Source organism: Triticum aestivum, chromosome 4D (assembly GCF_018294505.1).
Source record: "Triticum aestivum cultivar Chinese Spring chromosome 4D, IWGSC CS RefSeq v2.1, whole genome shotgun sequence".
In the NCBI taxonomy this organism is placed as follows: domain Eukaryota; kingdom Viridiplantae; phylum Streptophyta; class Magnoliopsida; order Poales; family Poaceae; genus Triticum; species Triticum aestivum.
In genome coordinates, this window is record NC_057805.1 from 137,588,880 (window position 1) to 137,596,042 (window position 7,163).

Below are 7,163 nucleotides of genomic sequence, written 5' to 3' on the forward strand. Positions count from 1 at the left end.
GAACAGCAAATAAAAATTACTTAGTGATAAAGCAAACAAGCACACACGAGAATATTCACCCCACGCTATGACTCCCCGGCAACGGCGCCAGAAAAAGGTCTTGATAACCCACAAGTATAGGGGATCAATTGTAGCCTCTTTCGATAAGTAAGAGTGTCGAACCCAACGAGGAGCTAAAGGTAGAACAAGTATTCCCTCAAGTTCTATCGACCACCGATACAACTCTACGCACGCTTAACGTTCGCTTTACCTAAAACAAGTATGAAACTAGGAGTACTTTGTAGGTGTTGTTGGATAGGTTTGCAAGATAATAAAGAGCGCGTAAATAAAAAGTAGGGGCTGTTTAGATAAAGACACAACTAAAGTAAATATAGCGAGTGTGCAAAAGTGGTGGTAGGAGTTGCGAAATTGTCCCTAAGCAATTGACTACTTTACTAGACCGATAGCAAGTTTTATGTGGGAGATGCCACTGCTAGCATGTCATCCTTGAATTGGAATTCTATGCACTTATGATTGGAACTATTAGCAAAGATCCGCAACTACTAACGTTCATTAAGGTAAAACCCAACCATAGCATTAAGATATATTGGCCCCCCTTCAATCCCGTATGCATCAACTTCTATGCTAGGTTGAAGCTTCTGTCATTCTTGCCCTCCAATACATAGTCCTATCAACATACAACTAACCCTATGGTGTGATCCACGCGCGCGCTCATATGATGGGAACCAAATGACAGCAACATAACCACAAGCAAATTAAATCAATCATAGCAATTCATCAACCACCGATAGGACCACGAAAAGCTACTCAGACATCATAGGATGGCAACACATCATTGGATAATAATATGAAGCGTAAAGCACCATGTTCAAGTAGAGGGTACAGCGGGTTGCGAGAGAGTGGACCGCTGTAGATAGAGGGGGGAAGGTGATGGAGATGTTGGTGAAGATGGCGGAGGTGTCGGTGAAGATCGCGGTGATGATGATGGTGGCCACGGCAGCGTCCGGCGCCACCAGAAGAGAAGGGAAGAGGGGGCCCCTTTTTCTTCTTCTTCTTCTTCTTCCTTGACCTTCTCCCTAGATGGGAGATGGGTTTCCCCTCTGTTCCTTGGCCTCCATGGCATGGGAGGGGCGAGAGCCCCTCCGAGATTGGATCTGTGTCTCTGTTTCTGCGTTCTCCGGCTCTGCCCTTTCACCGTTTCGTATATATATGGAGATCCGTAACTCCGATTGGATCGCAACCTTCTCCCAGATTTTTCTTCGAAAATTAGCTTTCTTGCGGCCGAAGAAGATCAACAACCGCTTTCGGGGGGCCCACGAGGGTCAGGGGCGCGCCCAGTGGGTGGGGTGCGCCCCTGCCTCATGCCCCCCTCGGGCCCCGTCTCGCGTTGATTCTTCTTCCCGTATTTTCCAAATATTCCAAAAATATTCTCCGTCCGTTTTTATCCCGTTTGGATTCCATTTGATATGGGGTTTCTGCGAAACATAAAACATGCAACAAACAGGAACTGCCACTGGGCACTAGATCAATATGTTAGTCCCAAAAATAGTATAAAAATTTGCCAAAAAGTATATGAAAGTTGTATAATATTGGCATGGAACAATCAAAAATTATAGATACGACAGAGACGTATCAGTTGACTGTCCGGATGCCGAGGCCCTAGCAGCCTTCAAACACAGCATCCCGGACGAATGGCTCGCTCGCCACCTCGGCCAAGAAAAGCTGAGGTCCATGGCAGCCCTCACGGCACTCATGACCCGCTTTTGTGCGGGAGAGGATAGTTGGCTGGCTCGTAGTACAAACACAGCCAACGAAACAGGCCCCTCCGAGCCCAAAAACAGCACCGGCAAGCTCCGGCGCAACAGACATAAACGCCGAAGCAAAGGCGATAACACCGATGACACTACAGTTCATGCCGGATTCAGTGGCTCCAAGTCCGGCCAGCGAAAGAAGCCCTATAAAAGGAGCAGCGGAGGACCATCCAGCCTGGACCGCATACTCGATTGTCCTCGCCAGATACATGGCACCCCAGACAAACTGGCCAACCATACTAACAGAGATTGCTGGATCTTTAAACAAGCCAGCAAGGTTAATAGCAGAAACAAGGAAGGGGAATCATAGAGCGAGGGCGATGACGAGGGGCCCCGGCAGCCGAACACCAAGGGGCAAAAGAAATTTCTCCCTCAAGTCAAAACGGTGAACATGATATATGCTACACACATTCCCAAGAGGGAGCGCAAGCGCGCACTCAGGGACATCTATGCGGTAGAGCCAGTCGCCTCGAAATTCAATCTGTGGTCATCATTCCCGATCACCTTCGACCGCCGAGACCATCCAACTAGCATCCGGCATGGTTGTTCAGCCGCATTGGTCCTCGACCCAATCATCGATGGATTTCACCTGACACGAGTCCTAATGGACGGTGGTAGCAGAATCAACCTGCTCTATCAGGATACAATACGTAAAATGAGCATTGACCCCTCACGAGTCAAGCCCACGAAGACTACCTTTAAAGGAGTCATACCAGGCGTAGAGGCCTGTTGTACGGGCTCAATAACGCTGGAGGTAGTATTCGGTTCCCCGGATAACTTCCGAAGCGAAGAACTAATCTTCGATATCGTCCCATTTCGCAGCGGCTATCATGCACTGCTCGGACGAACCGCATTCGCTAGATTCAACGCGGTGCCACATTACGCTTATCTCAAGCTCAAGATGCCCAGTCCACGTGGCGTCATTACAGTAAATCGAAACACGGAATGCTCCCTCCGTACAAAGGAGCACACCGCCGCCCTAGCAGCAGAAGTACAGAGTAGCCTTCTCAAGCAGCACTATAATCCGGCTGTCGTGCCCCTGGACATCATTAAGATGGTCCGGACTACACTGCAACAGGACAGCTCGGCTCGTCACGAACCGAATTAGAAATTTGGCCTCCATCCCAGCCCCGAGGAGGCAATGGCATTAATACCGCGCGTACATAAACTACGCACTCAAAACCCCATGGGTATTGACGGAGGCATAACTCGTTCGGGATCCACAGTACGGCTTGACCGAACCTGGGATTCGCACGCTTTTACTTTTTCTTTTACGGGTTACTTCTCTTTTCGAGGTCGATACGGACGACCCGCTTGCAGAACACACCAAGGAGGCAAGGAGCTCTAGCGTACAAGGGAATCCCAGGTGGTTTCTACTAAACGATTACCATGCTTGTTTTACATACCCGCACTCAGCTCGCCCTTGGTTATGGCATGTTAAATAGCCTTACTTTTTTGAATATTTACTGTGAGGCAAAGCCCCACAGCCCTTTATTAAAGAAAGCAGAACTGTACAAACAAATTACAGACTCTACAAGGAAGGAAAAAGGAAAAGAGTCTACCTGTGGCTAAACAACTCTACCTGCTTTACAACAAAGAAGCAACCCAAGCCAAGAGTTTTGGTTTTGTACAATCCTTCACCCTATGAGCAAGCAAAGAGATATCATGGATGAATTTACACTTCCAAGCACTGAAAGTAGCTCTCTCAGCTCTGAAGGTTCTGCTATTTCTCAAAATCCAAATATTCCATGCTACTGTGAGCATAACTTCAACGAAGAAAGGGTGCGTGAAGCTGGACCTAGCATGCAGGATACATTGCAGAATATCTGAGCCTCCAGACCAATCAATGCCCAAGTAGCTCCAGACTCTACAGCTGAAGGTGCAGTTAAAAAACAGATGGATTCTATCCTCATACGCCAGCTCACTGCAAATGAGGCATAGATTGTCATCCTGATTTGAGCGCCAGTGTCTCCTAACCAGCATATCCTTGGTGTTAAGTCTGTCAAAGAATAATAGCCAGCCGAACACCTTGATCTTCATGGTGCACTTACTCTGCCATATCCATTTGCAAGGTTGTATTGTAGGTAGGTGTGAGTGCATGATCATGTAAAAACTTTTGGCAGTGTATCCTCCTGATTGACCAGGCCATATCCAAACATCAGGTATAGTGGGGTCTCTGTCTAACTGCATGATCCAACCTTCCAGCATGTGTAACTCAGTAGCAGCCTCATGAGAAAGAGGCAAATAAAACATAGAGTAAAGATCCGGGGAGTGAAGAAATTCCCTCACAGAGATCCTATCATTATTGACAAAAGAAAACAACCTTGGCAATCTCCAACATAGGGGTCTAGCAGAGCCCCCAATGTGCCAAGAGTCTGTCCAGAACAGAGCAGAATCACCCATGTTGATATGAGCTGAGGCTATAGCAGTGTAAGCCTCATGCAGCTTCAGGAACATCCCTCCACCAGAAAGATCCAGCATTAGCTGTTGCCTGTGGAACCCCATGATCATAGTAGCTGTTCCATATCAGGGTCAACCAAGGGACATCAACCTTGTTATAGAATTTGTGAAGATGCTTGATAAGAAGTCCTTTATTCTGGATGTTCAAATTAATAATACCTAAACCCCCTTTATCTCTTGGCCTGCAAACCAGCTCCCAAGCAGCCAGAGATTGTTTTGGAGCATCACTATTACCTCTCCAAAGGCATTGCCTGAAGATTCTGTCTAGCTGCTTAATGATCCCTGCTGGAATATTGAGGCTGCACAGAAAGTATATTGGTAGAGAGGTCAGGACAGAGGCAAGAAGCTGCAAGCGAGAGCCTTGATTCAGCATAGAAGAGCTTGCAGTTAACCTCCTCTCAAGACTGTCAACTAAGGGCATAAGGTTAGTGATCCTTGGCCTTGTAGTTCCCAAAGGCAATCCAAGATAAGTAAATGGTAGCTGGCCAATTTTACAACCAAGAATAAGAGCAAGTCTAGCAGCCTCCTCATCAGTCATATTCAATGGAATCATTGAGGATTTAGCAAAGTTGACCTTTAAACCAGTGGATTGTTGGAAGGTAAGCAGCATGTTCTTGAGGGCAACAAGCTCATCATCCTTAGCTGCAAGAAATAGGATCGTGTCATCCGCATATTGAATGATGGGAAACTCTCTATCATGGGTTTGAATAGGCAAAGATAGCGTGCCATGCACCAGCATTTGGTTGACCACAGACTGCAACAGATCTGCTGCGATGACAAACAACAGAGGTGATAGTGGATCACCCTGTCTGACCCCACACTTGCACATAAATTGCTTTCCAAGAATGCCATTTAACAGTACAGACGAAGAACCTGTAGACAATAGTTGTTTAATCCAAAGAATCCATTTGGCATCAAATCCTTTATGCTGCAACATCTGAAGAATAACCTCATGCTCGACAGTGTCAAAGGCCTTAGCAAAGTCCAACTTAAGAATTATGATTGGACGCTTGGACTGTTTACATTGATGAATATACTCAAAACTCCAGGCCAGACAATCCTGAATTGACCTACCCTTAAGGAACCCATACTGATTTTTGTGGATACACTTAAGGATCACCCTTTGCAACCGGTTGGCCAACAATTTTGTTAGAAATTTAAGACAAGTGTTGGTGAGAGATATTGGCCGGAAATCATCGGGCCCTTCTGGTGAAGTGATCTTGGGTATGAGCGTAATGAGGGAGGAATTAATGTTTTCCAACGAAAGCTTCCCCTCATAAAAATCCTGAATCATCCTCAAGAAGTCCTTCTCAATTATAGGCCAACAGCGCTTGACGAACATCCCATTAAAGCCATCCGGACCAGGTGCCCGATCCACCGGCAATTCCTTCAAAACTTTGTTAATTTCCTCATCAGAAAACGGCAAGGATAGCTCCTCCAGTCCCGGGATGGGCTGAATTAAATGATTCAAATCGAAGCCCATATTGATCCCTTGGGCCTGGCCCATCCTTGATTTCAACGAAGCCCAAAGAATTCCCGCCATCTGAGCGTGATCAGTCACAGGATCAAGCATGGAACTGATCTTCAGACTGGAGATTGAGTTTCTCCTCATACGCTCCGAGGCCATAGCATGAAAAAATTTGGAATTCTCCTCGACAACCTTTATATACCGAATAGTGCACCACTATTTCCAATATATGTAGTGAATTTTCAACAGATGTTCATAGTGAAACTTCACAATTTTCCGGAAACTGAATTTCGGCCGTGTTAAAGGTCGCACTTCCTCCAGCTGATCAAAGTGTAGAATCACCTTTGAGCAGTCAACAGTAAGCTTTTTGATGTATGATAACTTTTTGCTCCAAAATTTCAAATCATACCGCAGCCGCTTAAATTTCCTTGTAATAACCGCAGAAGCAGAAAGATCAGAGAAGACTGGTGCATTCCAAGACTTGGTGACACAATCCATGAACCCCGGCATATCCAACCAGAAATTTTCAAACTGAAAAGTCTTGGCCGCAGGAATGGTAGTGTCAATGGACACCACACAAGGCACGTGATCCGAGGCAGTTCTGGCGAGTGGATTAACCACAGTACAAAGTACGCCTCGACGAACTAATCACATCACACTGGTGAGTAAATAATGACGTCAGCTCATTACTAAATTTTTTCTCATTTCCTCACCCTAGTATTTATTACTCAGTACACACGTACACCATGGTACGTATTACTACGCCAGGGGCTTCATTACGCCCCGCATCACGGCAATAAAAGTCCGAACACTTTTACAGTATAGTTTGGCACCCCGAACTTATAGCATTATATGCATCGGTTCCGAATCATGTCTTTGGTCAATAGTTGGGTTGCCCGGCTCCTGTGCTCGCTACCGTACGTTCTGCTCTATCAACTAGGGTAGTAAAGGGAGAACTACTGCAATTGTGCCCTGGCCTTGACCGGATGAGCACCTCAATAGAGAAAGCCGAAAACTGACAGTCATGATGCGGCGAGAGCCGGTCGGCTGTTCGAGAGGTTCCAAATCATTGGAGATTTTTTCCGCTTCTTGCGAAGAATCGGTTCTTCCGATTAGGCATGTATAACGCCCCTGGTTCGGCCTTCCGAACAACAGGGGCTTCGCCAACTTTCCTAATTGTCAAACTCCTACGGCTAAGTGAGGGTGGTAAAGTCCGCATAGTCCGATTGCCTTGTTCGTCGCGCTAAACACCTGCTTTCAGGACCAGAATGTGGAGTAAAGGCCAATGCGTCTTGACGCGGGCAAAGGCCATACGCGCCCCTTCAATACAGACCGACCGCTTCACGGCTTCGAGCTGCGGACAGGCACTTACAAGCCGCTTAACAAGACTGAAGTAGCTGCTAGGTACAGGTTCGGCAGGCCAC